Genomic DNA, 20,425 nt, shown 5'->3' on the forward strand with positions numbered 1-20,425 from the left:
TTGGTGACAATATGGAAGACGGTTCTGATTAGCTGCAGTTTGCAAATTACTTGCAAATATTTCATATCCAGAAGACTGCAATTTATCAGCCATGCGATATTGGAGGCAAAGTCATTGCAGGGGATGGGAGTGATCTACTTGTTCCAGAAGCTGTTAATAGAGCTCTCGTTGCTACTGGGTAAATCATGATATACACTTAATTACACTACTTTTCAAATGGTATTTTTATTATGAGAACAGCCTCATTGCTGCCTGCTGCTGCATGGGAAAAGCAGTTGCACACTTGGTATAATTATATGTGGTTCTCTGCTGCAAAACTGACCTGTTACAAAACGTCACATGTGGTGTTTGGTGAGTCTCAGGCTTGCCTAATTTCTGTGCATTTTCGTAAGGCACAGCAAGTGCAGAAAACAGGTTGCTTTGTTTAGGGAAAAGAAAAACCAACCACAAATGTTTAGCTGACTTGCGGAATCAAACTCTATAATGCAGAGATGGGTTGTAAAGCAGGTATGTTTATTCCAGCGTTGCGCAGCTCCGGGTGCAAGGGGGATAGCTCCTCCAAACCTGCACACCGACTTGTAAAGCCGTGATACAGAAAGCAGGCAGAAGAAACATCCTTCAAATCCAGAAGGTAAACTCCACCTATTCATTCCTTAACTGGGTTAATAAAGTGCATGGATTTGCCACTACTGAGTGTATGCATTCAACAATTCTATTACTTGCCTTCAAGTGTTGTACCAAACTACAGCACTTGCTATCAAAAATTTTTGCAAAATTGGAGTCCAAACTCCAGAAAGTCTTCTATCCTTCTACAGTTATGTATCCTTATAGGGTACCACTTTACCCTGACTGGGCAATCTCTTGCTTTTAACTTCTATTCAGGGCTTCATGTTTGGCCCTGATGCCCACACCCCTAAGTGCATCATGTTTGATATTGCTGTGACTCCTGGGGTACAACATTGTTTTTCCCCATTTGTGCTAATGTCAGACTTACAGTTTTTAAACAGTCAATATTGTTGGACCCTTAGCTCCAGTTTTATTAAATTTCTTGCCAGAGCAACCTGGCAGGTACAAGAATTTCTGTATTCCTACTTAGTTTATATTTAATTAATCCAAAAAAAACGTAAACCTTTTCTTGTTGGGCAGTAGCTTCTATTACTGTTACAAAACCATCTATGAGTAGTAAGAAGCACCCATATCCACCAGAAAATAAATCTCTTTATCCTGCTTCCCTAGATGCAATTTCCCGTTGCAGTTTGCACACTGCTTTCCTTTCAGTGGGGCGGAGCCCTCCCTGGGCACTTCAAGCCCCCACTCCCCCCACCTCTCCCTGAGGGGATCTCTGGGTCCTACGGCCCTATTCTGGCACCACAACAGTAACAGCTGTTATTATCACCAATTCCCTTACTATCTGTTTGTCAATCAGTTTTGTTTTGTTTTCATATCGTTCACCTCTTTTCAGTCCTGACATCCCTGTTATACCTTGCCAGTCCTTACTCCTCCAGCCTGTGTCTGTCCCAAACTCTCTCACTTTCCAAACTCTCATCATTACAAAAACTACTAACATCCTATTTCAGTTTCACCTCCTTCTCTCCAGGTGTCCAGTGCTAACACTGGGATTTCAGGTTTCCTACATCTCTGCACATGAAGGCTATTCTCACTTCCATTGCCCCCTCCTCCCCACCTCCCCCCTTTGCTGCTTACAGCAACAGTCTCCGTACCCGGCTCTCTCTCACTCCAAGAGTTCTTGCAAGGGGGGGGAAACAATACAGGGAGTTGCTCTCATACCAGCACACATAAACTCACTTTCTCTTTAACTCTTTTTCCTTTCTACACGATTTCACTATTTGTACCTTCAGTTACACTTCCACACACCCTCAATTATACTTCTGTATACCAATAGCAATTACACTTCCTTATACCATCAAAGCAGTTTGTCCCATTCCCTTCAAAACCCATGTATCAAACAGTACAATTTTTCAGTTTCCACAAACTAAAATTCCACAATCTTCCACAAACTAAACAATTACCCTTCAGGTACTGAAAGGCTGCAATGAGGTCACCCCGCAACCTTCTCTTCTCCAGGCTGAACAAACCCAACTCCCTCAGCCTGTCCTCATAGGGGAGGTGCTCCAGCCCCCTGATCATCTTTGTGGCCCTCCTCTGGACCCTTTCCAAAATCTCCATGTCTTTCTTGTACTGAGGGCTCCACACCTGGACACAGTACTCCAGATGGGGCCTCACAAGAGCAGAGTAGAGAGGGACGATCACCTCCCTATCCCTGCTGACCACCCCTCTCCTGATGGAGCCCAGGATCCCATTTGCTTTCCGAGCTGCCAGAGCGCACTGCTGGCTCATGTTAAGTTTCTCATCTATCAGGACCCCCAGGTCCTTCTCTGCCGAGCTGCTCTCAAGGACAACTCCTCCCAGCCTGTACAGGTGCCTGGGGTTCTTCCGGCCCAAGTGCAAAACCTTGCACTTTGCCGTGTTGAACCTCATTAGGTTCACCCGAGCCCAGCTTTCCAGCTTGTCAAGGTCCCTTTGAATGGCATCCCTTCCTTCCACCGTATCGACCGCACCACTCAGCTTGGTGTCATCAGCAAACTTGCTGAGGGTGCACTCCATTCCCTCATCGATGTCATTAATAAAGATGTTAAAGAGCACCAGTCCCAAGACAGACCCTTGAGGGACGCCGCTCGTTACCGGCCTCCACCTGGACATAGAGCCATTGACCACCACCCTCTGTCTGCGGCCTTTCAACCAATTGCTTATCCATCGAGTTGTCCAACCATCAAATCCACCTCCCTCCAATTTGGAGATGAGGATGTGGTGGGAGACCATGTCAAAGGCCTTGCTCAGGTCAGGTAACTGACATCAGTCACCTTCCCTTTGTCCACCAACATTGTCACTCTTTCATAGAAGGCCACAATATTAGGTAAGTATGACCTTCCCCCACTGAAGCCGTGCTGGCTGTCTCGGATCATATGCTCATTCTTTATGTGAATTTTATGTGAATCCATGCATGTTGTCCAGCAGGATCTGTTTCATGATCTTCCCAGGCACAGAGGTGAGACTCACCAGCCTGTAGTTCCTTGGGTCCTCCCTGCTCCCCTTCTTATATATGGGAGTGACGTGACCCATCCAGCTGCAGCTCAGCACAATGCTGCCATGCCATGTGCAGGGTGCCTTCCATCCAGCTGCAGCTCAGCCCAGTGCTGCCATGACTAGTGCAGGGTGCCTTCATTCTGCAGATCAACCCAATGCTGCCTTGCCATTTGCCACGTTCCCACCCTCTACAGCCCAGCCAATGCTGCCATGCCATGTGCAGGGTGCCCCCCATTCAGCTGCATCTAGACCGAATGCAGCCATAACTTGTGCAAGGTGACTTCGGTCTGCAGCTCAGACAAATGCTGCCATACCATATTCAATGTACCATCCAGATGCAGCTGAACCCAATGCTGCCATGACTTGTGCAGGATGCCCTCCATCCATCTGCATCTCAGTCCGATGCTGTCAAACCATGCGTAGGGCACACTCCAGATGCAGCTCAACTCAATGCTGCCATGCCATGTGCAAGGTGCATTGCAGCTGCAGCTCAACAAAAATGTGCCATGTCATGTGAAGGGTACCCTCCAGATACAGGTCAACCCAATGCTGCCATGCCATGTGTAGGGTGCACTCCAGCTGCAGCTCAAACCAATGCTGCCATGCCATTGGCATGGTGCCCTCCTTCCAGCTGCAGATCAACCCAATAGTGCCATGTCATGTGCAGGGTGATCTCCATCCAGATGCAGCAAAACCCAATGCTGCCATGCCATATGCCGGGTGCCCTCCAGATGCTGCTCAACCCAATATTGTCATGCCATGGACATTGTGAACTCCATCCAGATGCAGCTCAAACTAAGGCTGCCATGACATGTGCAAGGTGCCTTCCATCAAACTGCAGGTCAGTCCAATGCTGCCATGCCATTTGCAGGATGCTCTCCAGATGCAGATCGACCCAATGCTGTCTTGCCTTGTTCAGGGTGTCATCCAGATGCAGCTCAACCCAATGCTGCCATGCCATGTTCAGGGTGCCCTCCAGATTCAGGTCAACACAGTGCTGCCATAAATAGTGCAGGGTGCCATGCACATGCAGCTCAATCCAATGCTGCCATGCCATGCGCAGGGTGCCCTCCATCCAGCTGCAGCTCGGCGTAATGCTACCATGCTGTGTGCAGGGTACCCACCCTTTGCAGCTCAACCCAGTGCTGCCGTGCCATGTGTATGGTGCCATCAAGCTGCAGCTCAATCCAATGCTGCTATGCCATGTGCAGGGTGCCCTCCGGATGTTGCTCAACCTACTGTTGCCATGCCATGGACATTATGAACTCCACCCAGATGCAGCTCAAACCAGGGCTTTTATGCCATGTGCAGGGTGCCTTCCATCAAGCTGCAGGTCAGTCCAATGCTGCCATGCCAAGCGAAGGGTGCCCTCCAGATACAGGTCAACACAATGCTGCCGTGACTAGAGCAGGGTGCCTCCCTTTGAAGCTCAATCCAATGCTGCCATAGCATGTGCAGCGTGCCCTACCTCTGCAGATTAACCCAATACTGCCATGGCATGTACAGGGTGCCCTCCATCCAGCTGCAGCTCAACCAAACGCTCCCATGCCATGTGCAGGGAGCCCTCCAGTGGCAGAACAACCCAATGCTGCCATGCCATGTGCAGGGTGCCTTCCATCCAGCTGCAGCTCAATCCAATGCTTCCATGCCACGTTCAGGGTACCCTCCCTCCTTCTACAGCTCAACCCAATGCTACCAGGCCATGTGCAGGGTGTCCTCCAGATGCAGCTCAATCAAATGCTGCCATGCCATGGGCAGGGAGCCCTCAATTCAGCTGCAGCTCAACCCAATGCTGCAATGACTTGTGCCAGGTGGCCTCCATCCAGCTGCAGCTCTACCCAATGCTGCCATGCCATGTGAAGTGTGCCCTCAAACCAGCTGATGCTCAACCCAATGCTGCTACGCCATGTGAAGGGTGCCCTCCCATTGTAGCTCAAACCAATGCTGCCATGCCTTGTGCCGGGTGACCTCCATCCAGCTGCAGCTCAGCCCAATGCTGCCATGCCATGTGCAGGGTGCTCTCCATCTGCAGCTCAACCCAATGCTTCCATGCCATGTGCAGGGTGTCCTCCAGATGCAGCTCAATCAAATGCTGCCATGCCATGTGCAGGGTGCCCTCCCTTTCCAGCTCAGACAAATTCTGCCATGCCATGTGCAGGGCACCCTCCATCCAACTGCAGCTCAATCCAATGCTGCCATGCCATGGGCAGGGAGCCCTCAATCCAGATGCAGTTCTAACCAATGTTGCCATGCCATGTGCCGAGTGCCCTCCATCCAGCTACAGCTCAACCCAATGATGGAATGCCATGTCTAGGGTGCCCTCCATCGAGATGCAGCTCAAACCAATGCTTGCCATGCCATGTGTAGGGTGCACTCCAGCTGCAGCTCAACCCAATGCTGCCATGCAATGGGCAGGTAGCCCTCAATTCAGGTTCAGCCCAACCCAATGCTGCCATGCCATGTGCAGTGTGCCCTCCAGGTGCAGCTCTTACCAGTGATGCCATTCCATGTGCAGGATGCCCTCCATCCAGCAGTTCTTCATAAAGCTGCCATGCCATGTTCAGGGTGCCATAGATCCAGCTGATGCTCAACCCAATGCTGTCATGCCATGTGCAGGGTGCCCTCCAGCTGCAGCTCCACCCAATGCTGCTTTGCCATATGCAGGGTGCCACACCCAGGTGCATCTCATCCCAATGCTGCCATGCCATGTGCGGGGTGCCCTCCATCCAGCTTCAGCTCAGCCTAAGGCTGCCATGCCATGTGCACTGTGCCCTCCAGTTGCAGCTCAACCCAATGCTGCCATTTCTTGTGTAGGATTCCATCCATCAACATGCAGCTCAACCCAATGCTGCCATGCCATGTGCAGGGTGACCTCCAGATGCAGCTCAACCCAATGCTGCCATGCCATGTGCAGGGTGACCTCCCTTTGGAGCTCAGCCCAATGCTACTATGCCATGTGCAGGGTGAACTCCATGCAGCTGCTGCTCAGCCTAATACTGCTATGCCATTTGCAGGGTGCCTTCCAGTTGCAGCTCTGCCCAATGATGCCATGCCATGTGCAGGGTGCCCTACCTCTGCACCTCAACCCAATGCTGCCGTGCCATGTGCAGGGTGCTCTCCAGATGCTGCTCAACCTACTGTTTCGATTCCATGGTCATTGTGAACTGCATCCAGATGCAGCTCAAACCAAGGCTATTATGCCATGTGCAAGTTGCCCTCCATCCAGCAGTTCTTCCTAAAGCTGCCGTGCCATGTTCAGGGTGCCATCGATGCAGCTCAAGCTCAACCCAATGCTGCCATGTGATGGGCAGGGAGCCCTCCAGGTGCAGCTCAATCCAATGCTGCTATGCCATGTGCAGGGTGCCCTCCATCCAGATGCAGCTCAACCCAATGCTGCCATGCCATGTGCATGGTAACCTCCATCAACATGCAGCTCAACCCAATGCTGCCATGCCATTTTCAGGGTGCCCTCCAGATGCAGGTCAACCCAATGTTGCCATAACTAGTGCAGGATGTCATGCACATGCAGCTCAATCCAATGCTGCCATGCCATTGGTAGGGTGCCATCCTTCAAGTGGCAACTCAGCCTAATACTGCCATGCCATGGGCAGGGTGCCCTCCCATTGCAGCTCAACCCAATGCTGCCATGCCATGTGCAGGGTACCCTCCATCCAGCTGCAGCTCGTCATAATGCTGCCATGCCGTGTGCAGGGTGCCTGCCTTCTGCACCTCAACCCAGTGCTGTCATGCCATGTGCAGGTTGCCGTCCATCAACATGCAGCTCAACCCAAAGCTGCCATGCCATGTGCAGGGTGCCCTCCAGATGCTTCTCAACCTACTGTTGCCATGCCATGGACATCATGAACTTCATCCAGATGCAGCTCAAACCAAGGCTTTTATGCCATGTGCAGGGTGCCTTCCATCAAGCTGCAGGTCAGTCTAATGCTGCCATACCATGTGCAGTGTGCCCTCCCTTCTGCAGCTCAACTCAATGTTGCCATGCCATATTCAGGGTGCTTTCCAGCTGCAGCTCAACTCAAAACTGCCATGCTGTGGGTAGGCTGCCCTCCTGAAGCTCAACAAAATGCTGCCATGCCATGTGCAGGGTGCCCTCCATCCAGCTACATCTCAGCCCCATGATGCTGTTACAGTGTGCTTTAAATAGTAGTAGCTATCTAGTACAAAGACTACTTTGGTCTCTTGTGTGTGTGATAAAAGCAGAGATGAGACAAACGTCCCATTTCTTCTGCAAAGGCTCAAGATAGAAAGGGATAAAAAAAAATTTGTATAAAAATATAACTGCAGATTTCCCCTTCTTAGAAGGACCTCCCACTGACTATATCATTATCCGTCTCATGTAGGATATTGGATTCAGGATCTATAGCAGTGAGCTGTGTTAGTATTGAATCTCATTTGATGTAATAAACCTTCCTTCTCCCTTACCCGCTTGGTCTTTCCAGTCCTTTTCATATGGTTGTAGCCCCCCCATAGTTCTGACCATAGAAGGATGCATAATTCACTGCCCTCTCTGTGGCAACATGGGGACCTACATGTGCTATAGGAAATGCAGATGTTTGTTTTGCAAATACAGCTCCTTCTTCCCCCCCATTATGCATGTATGTCATATGGCCCATTTTATATGTTTGCTATTTGCTTGCTGTTGTTCTCCATAGGTGGACCCATTTACAGTGAACTTTTTCATCAATAAATATTTCTATTGAGCAGACTTAAGATCTGGAATTATTTCAGGGTTTTTTTTAGTGTACGAAATACAGGTTTGGAAATAAGCTCTCTCAAAATGGGAGGGAAGAAAACGGGGGAAAGGATTTAATCTGTAGTGGAAAAGTGCATCACGAATGGTTGTCAGTGGACATTTTCAAGGCTGTAGGAAAAGGAGGACGTTAAAGCAGAGAGTAGAGTTTCAAATCTTGCAGAATTAACTGTGTAGCAAAATCAGTGCTTCAGGAAGAGGGAGCTTTCAGAACCTGTCTTTAATTTTCACATGGGAGCTTTTCTTGCAGGATGCGATGAGGGCTGGCGTGTCTCTTGGAATGTATACGGATAGCAAACTCGGTGTCTATGGGCTCCAATTTCCCCAAAAGAATTTAAATAAACCTTTCTCAAGCCAATCCGAGCTAACAGTACAGTAAGAAAATGTGCTCTGTGTCTATATGGAGCTTGGAAAAAATGGAATTTTTCTCTGATGTGTCAGGCAAAGCTGGCTTCAGTGAGTGTGCAGATGTGAGATTTTGCTTCAAGAACTGGAAAAGACTGAGGCTTGACTGCAGGCAGTAGGCAAACCAGCAACCCTTTTCAGTTTGTTTTAAGCATATGATGTGTGTAGGTCTGAAGGATATTAAGTTGATAAGAATTTTATGGCAATGGGGTGCCTGGTGAGTTCTGGGTTCTAGCTGCAGAAAGAGCTGTATTGTGAATGCAATCCCAGTTTTACAGCAGAGGCTCCATGAGATCAAGCCAAAAGGAATGTCCTCACCAGAAGCCAATTAAAGCCTGTTGTAACGAGGAGATCCAAAGATATTATATTAATCTGTAAAGTATGGTAACTAATGGAGCAACTTGAAGATAATATGCCGTGGCCATGGGAATTAGGGTAGCCAAATCCTCTACATCAATGCCATCAATATACACCAAGAGAGGTTCTAAAATTCACCTGCCTCTGCTGTAGGTTACCGACTCAGAGGAAGCAATGAAAACTTGGATCCCAGTAATTTCCAGCACAGTTTTTCAGACCATTGAAGTACTATTATTCCTACTCGAGGAGGTTTGTGGACAAAAGCACCAAATCCCATCCCCAAACACAGTAATTGTATTTTGAGTGCCTCCTTCAGTCTCTTATCAATCCCTTTGCCTTCATAAGGGGTGTGCATTTCTTGATCCTGAAAGATGCAGTGTCTCCTAAAGCACTGCCCAGCTGTGCCAGGCAGTGGGAAAGGTGAGAACTGTTGTTTTGAAATGTAAAATCACCCTATTCATAATGCATGAAAGGACCTGTGCCACCGCACAGTGTTTCAGTCCTCCTGCAGCTCTGGAAAATTGGACAACTTCATAGTCTTTTATGAAAATATAATGTATCTTTGCTGCCTTTTGAGTAGTAAATTATGAATTTGAAAGTGACAAATATTAGAAAGTGCCTTTATTGCTAACAAAACCAAAAGAGAAAAGGAGTCTGCAGAGCCTTTGGCAGAATGTTTAATAACTTTTGTGATTACTGTTTCCCAGAGGTGATGTGTATAATATGTACTTTTCCTCTTTCATTTTATCAAAACACTTATGCTGGAGACCACTGCTGTGTCTCTGCATTCCTGAACTTCTTTGTCAATTAGGGGTTATAGAGGTTTGAGCAAGCACAGTAAAAGCAAAGCTGTGAAGGCTTCAGCATCCTTTAAAAGAGAATTGCACTACTTCAGCTTGGCCCAAAATTATGTAAATAAGCAGTAAGGTGCTGAAAGTAGTAGAGCAGCTGTGACAGAAACATTTTGCAGATGGATGGTGAATAATAGTAGATCATGCCAAAACAGACTCCGTCTTCGGGGTATTCAGGTAGAAGAAAATTCATTTTTGCTGATGGCTTTGGTATCTTGACATAGAGACATTCATAGGATTTTATATACAAATTGATTGTTGAATAAAATTTCAAGAGATAGCATTCTTAACTTCAAGTATAAAAGCAATATTTTTGGACTTAGCACACAGAGTGCAGTTGTAGTTGATGTGAAGGAAGAACAGAGGATGGGCAGCAGCATGTGTGCTCCTGGGACAAGCACTCAAGGAGCTCGCCAAGGCTGTGGTTCTCAAGTCAGTGATAACAGGATGAGGTTGCAAGATACATTTAGGATGATATCATGCAAACAAGGAACATTTCTTTTGAATGAAAACACCAGAGCTGGAGCGAAAGCTGAGTTCCCACTGAACTAAGGAATGGGTCCCACAGCTTCTAGACTGAATTACATCTATTTCTTTGCATCTGTTTTTGTAAATGCAGAAAGAACTGCTCAGAATGGTTTAACATCAAGGAACCAATGCTGCAGACTGTTATCCATGCTTGGATGAATGCTGGTCAAGGATGCGGATCAAATCACCAGCAACCATCTACTCTGCAAGGCCAAAGCCAACCATAAAGAACAGCTGCGCTATGGAGAAAAGGAGGAGTTTTCATCCTTTCATCAAGCTATCAGTTACAGAACACAAATGCAATTAAAGTAAGTATTAAAAGAGTGATCCTAACTTTTGGCATTGGTAAATAGCTCAGCTAAAGCAGTGCACATTTGCTGTTATTACGTAGGTTTGCCGCGAGGTGGGTTCTAGACAGCATCTGGATCCAAAACTGGTTGGTTCCTTGTAACAAAGCTCAAGCTACAGTCAGACAAACGTATTGAAACCTAGTATGAGCTTTGCTGCCTGCAGTTTGGGGTGGGCTGTCTCCAGTTTCACTTCTCTTTAATATATGGAAAAGTATTCAAACTCTGAGTGTTGCTTTGAGGGTAATCTTCACCATTCCTAAAGACATCTCAAGTGCATTGAAGCACCTACACTTCCTGGTCTCCAGCTTGCTCCCTCTTTACTCTCATCCTGGCTTCTCTCCAGTCATGGCTTTGTACTGCACTTCATAGCACCTCCGAGTGAGAAAATGTATTCTAGCTTCCATCCTAAATCTGACTTCATCACCCTTTTTTTCCCCCTAAACTTCAGTTTTTTTCTGTTTTGGTTCTTGGGTTCCCTTAAACATATAGGAAGATAAGTGGAACATGTTGTCAGTCTAAACGTTTTCTGCTCTTGGGTAGTAAGGTGATACAGTTTTGCCCACTGACAACTTTTCTTATTGGTAACCTCATAGTTTGTGTAATCAGAAAGCATAGTATTAGCTTCACAGACTCAAAGCAGAGAACAGATGCCTGAGAAAGGGAGGTGGAAAGTCACTTGAACTGTTTTTATTACCGGCTGTAGAAAGCCCAGGAAGGTTCCAAATTTGGAGATGGGAAGTAAGACATGATGCTATTTTTATTTGCCTGCTGTCCTGAGAATAGAACAACCAGTGGAATGATGCCCCAAAGTCATTTCTGGTACAGATGTACTTATGTTGTTAAGATCTACTAAAAGCCTGGATTTTCAGTGCTTAAGTTCAATTGAAAATATGCCTAGGGACTCAAACTGCACAGACTAACTCAAAACAGAAGTTTGTTTTGAGGGAACTTCTTCGTGGGATGCTCTCTCATGGAGCAACCCCCAAAATATCTCATAATTTTAGGGCAAGGAATTGCTCTAAGTCATCACAGAAGTTCTTCGGCAGCACAGTTTGGTGCTGGTGATAAAATACATGTAGCTTTTTCATCTTGAAATATTTGGTATTTTAAAAAAGAAGACAGTGTTATTTACTTCCCCCTTTGTCCCCCCCAATGGATGATGTTGCTTATGTGCTGTTGGCAGATGGGATGTGGATCATTTTAATTAGATTTTATTGGACTGTTATACGGCCCATAATTGTGATCATTACTCATTTTCACTGTGGTTCAGACAGATCCTCTATTTAGACATGATGATATTTTGATGAGACAAGCCCCATGTAACTTGTTATGTTCGGGGCCAGTAGCCAAAGCAGTGGAATTGGGTGTTTTCACACCATAAAAATTAGAGTAGATTAATAAAGGACGTAATGGTCAATTTGTGTTTCTAATTGTGCTCAGACTGCGTATGCTATGAGCAGAGTGTCTCTTTGGGCTGCTGGGTTCTGCTGCAGGCTTTTGCAGCCAAAGGAAGGGAGATGTGGCAAGGGGACAGGGGTTAGAAGCAAGGTCTGAGCTGCGAATGGATCCATGATCCAACAGATGCTTTTGGGAGGCTGTGTCCTTTTCTCTGATAGGACTGTCTGCTTACCTCCACCCCATGGTCTCCTTATTGCTTGGTGATCAGAATCAGCTTTCGTCTCCTGGCTATCCAGAAGCACAACTGGCATTTTGGATGTAATACTTCTGGAGTATGGAGCTGCCTCTCCTTTTGTGCCCTAAGGAACGCTGGTCATACATTGGCAGGGATCATGGTTCAAGGATGTTGGAAGAAAGATGTAGGTTTTGACATCTTCTGACCTCAACTACACTGTGTTTGCAGATGTTTGTGTTGGAGAGTTGAAAGTATTGGGGACTGTGGGCTTTGGGGTGCAATATTAGCAGCTGCTGATGCACAGATGTTAACTGAACTGCAAATATCTCCATCCCAGTAACAAAATGGTGAATATAGTTCAGTAAAGCAATCAGCCACCTCCCTCCAGCTGCCTGGTTTGTGTGTAGAGCCTTTCTCTACTTTTACTTTATCTGTCTCCTCCTCCTTTTAAACAGGGGATGAAACAAAGCAGAATATTCCAACAAATGGATACAGCTGACTTAAAGATCACTTTATTAGCCATTATGCTCTTGTTTATGGTCAATGATTGTCTTACGCTTGAAAAATAAGTAGTGCTCCAAATAAAATGCTTCCTGTGAAGAATCAGTTAGAAACTCAGTCGCTTCGTTCTGCCTAGTGGTAAATATTCTAATTTATTAATAAAATGCCTTTTTTTTCCTTCTTGGAATTGGATGAGCTCACCCTAGAACACTGTTTTTCTCTTTCGTTTAGTTCTAATAGACTCCAAATCAATGTTACTGCATAGGATGAGAGAACCTTTCCTAACAAGAGAATAATAGTCACTAAATTCTGGTGTGAATTTTCACAGAATGAAAGCGTACTAAAATGGATGAAACATCATGTTTCATTTTCTCATGCTGATTTTTCAAGTGAATAATTGCGAGCCATGATTAATGTCACCCCAGAAATCTGGCATGCTTATTTGTGAACATATTAATGAGTCTAGTTTTATTATTATTCAACCAACTCTAATGCCTCAGTGTGAGCCTTACATTTCCCAGTGTTTCTATCCTTATCCTTACAGAACTTTTTTTCTTCTCATTGGTTTTGCAATCCAGATTTTAAAGGCAGTAACTTTTGGCTTTTCAGGACGTTTAACAGTCCCCTTTGTGCTGATGGTGCTATGGCAGAAACTGCTTTCCTTGTGCCATTTAATCTTAATGTAGATATGTGGGATAGGCAAAATAATTACACTAAGAGCGCTGGATGAATCTTTTATTTGGTTCTTAAATGCTCGGATAAAGAACATTACTCATTAAAACTGAATCTGTTGGGTGGAAAATTCATGCACATTTTCGCTGCAAACCAACCAGGAAGCCTTTCCGAGTTGAATGTTTTAGGGAGTGAAACATGCATTGGTTTTGCCCTTTGGTGTGTATACAGTTTGAATAGACAGTGATGTTTTTGTCCTCTTATCTCAAATACATGTTGGGAATCGGAAGGGTAGAGCAAAGGGGAACAAAGGTGATGTAAAAATACAAAATAATTAGTCACACTCTATGGAGATGCGAACTTTGGATTCTTCAGCTTGGAAAAGGAATCTCTGCTGTGATAGAAGTGAATAAAAGCCTGAGCTGCCAGGAGGAAACACGTAGGGAGAACCTGATCATTGCATTTCTCACAAGAGAAAATGAAAGACATCATAATGATTTATCAGGTTGCAAATTTAATATAAACAAAAGATGATACTTTTTCATATGACATATGGTTACATTAAGGAGCTGTTTGCCATGCAGTAATGGGAGATGGAAGTTTGCCTGGGTTCCGGTATGCTGATACATGGGAATAATGTTATCACTAGATACTGAATATGTTGTTACGTATCTTGCTAAGGCTGCTTGACTTGCTCCTACTTTTTGTTTTTCCCAGGCTGGCTGCTGGTTGGAGGAAGGTCACAGAATCAGATGGGCTTTTAGCTGCCCCATTTCTGTCATTAATTGTAATGATTTCAGGAGGGATGTGAAAAGGATCCCCCAAGGCCTGACATCTCATTGATTTCCCCATCAGTGTACCAAAGGGTCCAAGAAGCAGTTATCTTGGAGGTTAACACCTTCAGGACTGCACTTGCTGCCACCTGGATGAGTTTGTTCCAGCAAAGCCCCGCTGAGGTCTTTGAGAAATACTTGCATGCAAGTCGCTGCAAAATCTGAGTTCATTTCTGCATTGCCAAGGATGAAAAGGGGAGCATGTCTCAGAATGGCAGAGAGGAAGGTAAGGAAGAGGGGACTGTCAGCAGCAAGAAAAGTCCTGCTTTACCTACCGAGAACAAATCGGACTAGGAAATATCTGGCAGAGTTCACAATAATTCAGACATTGTCCCAGACCTTAATTGCTGGCACAGGCAACCGTGTCCCTGGTAGGAGGGAGGTGGATCATGTCTGTGTGCTCCATCTGCTGCCTGCAGAGACGGGAACATTCCAGGCCAGGTGTTGCTGAGCATTGCTCTTGTCTAGCAGCAAGATAAGTTTAATTAAAGGGCTAATTATTCCCATTCTGGAACGGACCTATTCGTTGTACTTCGTTCAAGGCTTGCATTGATTAACCACGAAAGGCATCTTCCATTCCTTTTCCTTTCTTTCTTTTCCCTGGAAGCAGTTTTTATCTTAATCATGGAGCCAGGAGAACCATCACTAGGATGGATAAGGATATACACACAGTGTCGGTAACCTGAATATAATCTCTGAATATTCCATGACTCTGTAATGTCTGTCATGCTGGGATTGAGCCCTGGTGCTGATGAACTGCCTGGGGCACTATGTTGCAAATGCATTCTTTCACAAGCTAAAGCAAAGCAGAGAAAACCATATAATGAATTCCAGTCATGTAACATTATGGACTAAGCAGAAGTGCCACTCCTTTACTAGGATAGTTGTAAGAAGACATTTTTGAAACCACATAGCTCAAATGATAGCAGCCACCAGCCAAAACCCCAAAATATTTCTGCATATGAAACAGGCGCATGTGGAATACATGGAAAAGCTACAGACTGGTTTATAAACTATATTTGTAGAAAGACCATGAAATTGGAAAGTGATAGCATTGCAAAATATACTGCGAATATAGTTTTGTCAGAAAAACTAGAGGGAGGATTTGGATCTGAGTGTTGATCAGAAGAGCCACAGTGTGGGCAATTCTGCACAGCAATCTCTTCTCATATTTAATGCCATGGAAGGGAACAAGGGACATTCAGTGTCCTTTGTGAACAGACAGGATCTGCTCATTGACTCCGCTGTTTGTCCTTTTCCCCTTACACAAGAGGAAAACTTGCAAGTACCCAAATTTTTTGCTAACTACTGAGGACAAAAGGGGATAAAAATAATCTGCAATCTCTTGAAACCTATGCAAGCTATCTAGGATATACAGCACTGTGACAGGGCATAACTAAGCTCTGAGATCTCCTATCTAAGTTTTCAATGTAAATACGTCTAACATGCATCCCATAAGTACAATTGAAGGCTGGAGAGAGATAAAACCCCAAACCACAATTAAACATTTTTGCACCACGGGAAGACTGGAAGATGTAAAATGGTGGCAGTGGGGCTCAGACTTGGCAGTATTTATGTGAGGAGACATTGATTTGTTTCAGCTTGTGTTTTGAAAATACGGTGTTTCAGCAGAGGTTTATTGTTGATGCATTTGTTGTGAAACCAAAGAAAACGTACATGAAGTTCTTGTCAAAACCATCATGGGAAGGAAAAGGGCAGCCAAAAGTGGAGGAATGGGCGTTCAGGGGCTTGTCAGAGAAGTCAGATGTATTTGAATGTATGGGTCCGAGAGAATCCACCCAAAGGTGAATTTCAGACCCATGGGTTTGAAGGAACAAGGTGAGAATCTGAAAAATCAGCATGGGTTTATGAAGGGCAAATCATGCTTGAGCAGCACAGCTGCCTTTGGTTAAGAAATAACTGTATGGGTATAGCACAGGACAAAGCGGCCCATCTTATTTATGGAACTAAAACCATAGCCTAATGCTGGCAACAGTATGGAGCAGCAGGTGGGATCAGAGGGCCCTTCCAACCATCATTTCCTAGATTTTGTGGGTTGCTGAGCTGAAGCAAACGAGGAGCTGTGAAAACATTTGTATGACTTGGTATGGTACTCAGCTATTCAGTGCCATGAGGAGCTATTAGTTTTGGGAAGAGTTCTAGTATATACATTTCTGTAAGAAGAGAGGTTTGTTCCAAACATTCATAGGAAAAACCAACCTTCTTTAATAGAATGCGGTCAGAGAAAGAGTTTATAATCAGGAAAGAAACCTGGCCTGTCATGGGTCAGCAAGGACCAAAAGCTAGGAACCCAGATTATTTATATTACCAGTGTCTTAAAATAATTTAAACTTCAGTCAGTTTTCAAAGCTTCCAAAAACATTAATCCACAACAATGTAGAACTCAGAGATTTCCAGCTTTCATTTCCACAGCCTGTGCCACTCAGGCTGAGCTGGGTGCAGAGAGGCCAGGGTGTGAGCAGGATGGATAAATGCTGCCCTTATCCACGCATCAGATCCTGCATGTAGAAATCCTTTGTATTCGTTATTCATGAATGCAATATGGCATGAGGATCCATGATCTTTATGGACAATGAATTCTGAACTCCCTGGGAGAGGAGAATATTTGCCTGTAGAAACCCGAGTCCAAGAACTGAACGTGCCCAGCTGGGGAAAGCACACACAGAAATAGTCTCTTGTTTCTGGCTGCTGCTCATACAGGCAGATCGCTTATTTACCTCATCTAAATAGTTGACCTTTATGCTTTTTGGAAATTGTATTTTTTTTTCTTTTTCTTCTTAATTATGTGGAAGGAGCACCTCCTTTCAGTGCTCTGATGGACTTCTCTATAAATAGCCCCTCACATCCCAGAACTTCACAATGAAACCTACAGCAAAGTCAGCATCCTGAGGACTTTTTAAGCCTGAGATGGGAACCACGTGGAGTTTAATCATTAATCACCAGCCTTTAATTAACAGCTCTGGGCTTTGAACAAAAGGTGCTTGCTGCAAGGCTGCTGAGGGGCCCTGAGCTCTTCTGTGCGCTTTCATTTGAGGGACCCAGTGGCATTCCTAAAGGAGGCTGTTGGAGTAACCTTCTCCTTGTGGGAAGGGGTCACGCTTCCCAAGAAGAGCAGATGTTTGTGGCCCAATCTCCATTTTCACAACTGCCCTGCTGGCAGGCTGGAGGTCTGAGATGGCTCAGTGCAGGGATGCTACCAGTTCCCTAAGCCCTACTTTGCTCTGGAAAGGACTTGAGCATCTCCAGAGCCTTGTTGCCTCCATCAGGTGAGGTGGGCTTTAACCAAAGGAAAGAGGAAAGTTGCTCCAGGCTTGGAAAATTTTATAGGGGTGTGTTCAAAATTGAGCACTTGGGAGAGAAAGAAAACATTGCTATAAAAGTTGACTCAGCCAATATTTTCTACATTCTTCCTGCTGTGATTGAAGATATTTGTTTTTAATATAGGTTTCTCCCATTTGTAGTCTGGCTTTCCTGTAGTAAAAACTAAAGGGCAGATCCTCAGCTGATATAAATTGGCTCCACTGAAGTTAATGGAGCCATGCTGGTTTGTACCAGCTGAGGGATCTGGCTTGTGCTGCAGTGCTCCATACCCCCATTATCCTGCCATGATTACGATACTAATTCAGTAAAATGGCTTCGCAGTGTAATAAAACCAACCCAGAGCATGGAAGATGAAAGGACTCCCTTCTCCATTTGACCTGGTATTTTTCAACAGAATGTTTTCCCTTATTTTCTCTTTTGTTAGGAAATGCTCTAAACTTTTTTCTTGCTTTCTTGCTTTTTGGCTTCAGCACGAAGGCTGTGTGTGTGCAGAAAGCATGTGGCACATGCAGTGGTGTGGTGGGTCAGGGCACAGTGAGCCTCGTGCAAGGGAACGAATTGGTTCTTCAAAGGGCAGGGCTGATCCTGCAGAGCAGCTGAAGCCCTGAGCTAACCATGACTCCTGAAAAATGGGAGTTATCATACTCCAGGGCAGAGCATTGATCATTTTATTCATTCTCTGCCCTGTGTAGTTTTTCTTGATCTGCCTGTGGTGGAAGACGCAGCCCAAGAAGCTCAATAAAGCTGCATCCACTTCTGTCACAGGGGAAAAAGACATGTTGGTGGCTTTCCTTCTTGTGATCAGCTCTTCAGCCATAGCAGAAAGGTGAGCAGTGGGGAGCAGGACGAGCTGTGCTATCTGGTTGCTTGGAGCTGTTGAAAACCGAAGGGAATAAAGAGACACAGAGATCTGAATAAAGGCAGACAGATGCATGGCTGGATCCCTAGGATGAAATGTTTTGTTTGCCACAGCGCAGCTGAACTGCACAGAGGTTTTGTTCTGAACCAGGAGGGAGTTTCACAGGGATGTTGCTAAATGGAGGCAGTAAATTTAACTTTAAAGGGCCGTGAATGGAGGCTTTTGGCTAAAAGCTGAAGTGCTGTTACTTTTTACTGGGCCTGTTTAACTCCACTTGGAACAGGACAGTGTGTTTGACTTATAAGGCTCCTGGAAGGCTTGGCCTGTGGGTCCTGCTCCTGGCAGAGTAGCAACGAGCCATAAAGGTGAGTGTGTGCCAGCCTGGCCCTTCTGTGCTAAAGGAAATACAAACAGATCTCACCTGTGGCTTAGGGAGAGCTGTGGGTGTAAGTGCTGGGAGCAGGGCTGTGCCATGGCAGCACAGTTTTAACTGTCAGAATAGCTAAAGGGTTCAAAGGCAGTCAAAATGTCCAATGTCCAGAATTGGCAGGTTTGCTTGAATCCTGCTCCCAGACCTGTGCTAATCCTCTAATATCATTGTAATAATCCTGATTCAAAGAAGGGTTTTCTTACCAGCTCATCATTTCGAAACAGTCTGAGCCTTCTTGTAGTATTATCCAATTTAAAACTGTTTAAACCTTCTGCTTCTTTTAGGGAAAAACATGCGTTTTGCACCAAAGTCTGCTCAGAAGCAGCAAAACCTCTCATGCTCATATCTACTAGTGTCTCGTTGCAAGCAATTTTATAACATGCCCTGTGTTTGGATTGTGTTTGAGACTCGGTTATTTGTTGTGGGTTTAGCAGACTGCAATCACCCACTTAAGGTGGAACTTGGCCACCTTCATTCCTTTCCTCCCAATGCTAAGGAAGCATCCAAAATTCTTGTATTTGGCACAGGTTGGCAGTGGATGCTGTCCCAGACTGAGAGGACCATTCCTCATGTTGTGTGGTTGTGGTCTGAGTGTCTTGGCAGTGGGAAGCTCTGTTTACCAAGAAAGATGGACCCAAGCTGCCTGGCTGAGGGGACAGGAGCATGCACACAGGCCTTACCTGTGGGGTAAGTGCACCCTTTTCTTGCATTAATTGGAGAAAAGAATTAATGATCTGGAAAGCTCTGCAGAACACAGGTGTCTGTGTCCTTAACCAAGCATTGGTGGCCAAGTGATAGCTGTGCAGAGCCCAAGGAGCCTCTGTGCCCCCAGTGATTGAGCACTGTTCCTGAGAAGGGGAGGCAGAGCTGGAGCAGTGGGTGCGGGCAGCCATCACTAGACCTAATCAGGCAAGGAAAAGCTTTGGAGCATATGGACCCCAATGTGTGGTCCAAGTGCAACAGCTTGGTGAGTGTCCTGCAGGGAGACTTTTACTAGCGCTGCAACAATAATTCATCACTGCCTGAAGGCTTGATAGGTCTGGTACTCCTTGTCTTAATTGACCTCGGCTGGAGACCTGCGTTTCAGTCCAGCTTAGTCACAAAGGACTTGGTCTGTACCTGGGCCTTAAAGAGGATATTTATCAGAAAAATCATATGATTAATGGAACTGAGTGATGTTCGCTTGAGAGTGGATGGGAATTTAATTAACAGAGTAGGGATTTTGGCAGGTGTGAAGTGCTGAGACCGATGATGTCTGGGGGACAGAGCACCCCAAGCCCCACTGTTGTGCAGCCATAGGCTGGGAGCTCAGGGTGGGGGGCTGAGAGAAACACAGTGCCAGAGTCTGGGCTTGTATGTGGGTAACACATGGTGTGCAGCTTGTTAAGCCCTCACACCACAGTGCCCAAATTGCCATTGCTGCCAGCCCTCTCAGAAAGGGCAAGGATAAAAAGGAAGCTGATACCCCCAAGTAAATGGTGATGGAGGGGGAAGAACAAGTGAAGAAATAATCAGAAAACTCCCAAAGCTTACTTTCTTGCCTGCTTCTTTTTCCCCACTCTTCTTTCTTTTTCCCTCCATGTCAACACCAAACAAGACAGGACTAAAATTAATGGGGAAAGCAGCAATTAGCAAATTAGGTTAGCGGTGTGTTGCAGTGTGCCATGGCTGCCAGGTGTGAGGGGCTCTGGCAGTATATTTATTAATGGCTGTCAGAAAAGTGACACTTTGATGAATGAAGCTGGGTAATCGGCACCCTCCAACAGCGAGGAGGGCCTCAACATGCTA

General features: G+C 45.7%; 1 long non-coding RNA gene across 1 annotated transcript; it reads left to right on the plus strand.

Moving 5' to 3' along the window:
- The first annotated feature begins 17,586 nt into the window (after positions 1-17,586).
- Positions 17,587-19,318, plus strand: LOC146754285 (uncharacterized). Its single transcript, XR_014939051.1, has 3 exons — positions 17,587-17,728; positions 18,041-18,174; positions 19,165-19,318. It is a non-coding gene; the product is annotated as an uncharacterized LOC146754285 (long non-coding RNA).
- The last annotated feature ends 1,107 nt before the right edge of the window (positions 19,319-20,425 follow it).

Source organism: Coturnix japonica, chromosome W, assembly GCF_054131305.1.
Source record: "Coturnix japonica strain WE chromosome W, WE-NBRP24, whole genome shotgun sequence".
Taxonomy (NCBI): domain Eukaryota; kingdom Metazoa; phylum Chordata; class Aves; order Galliformes; family Phasianidae; genus Coturnix; species Coturnix japonica.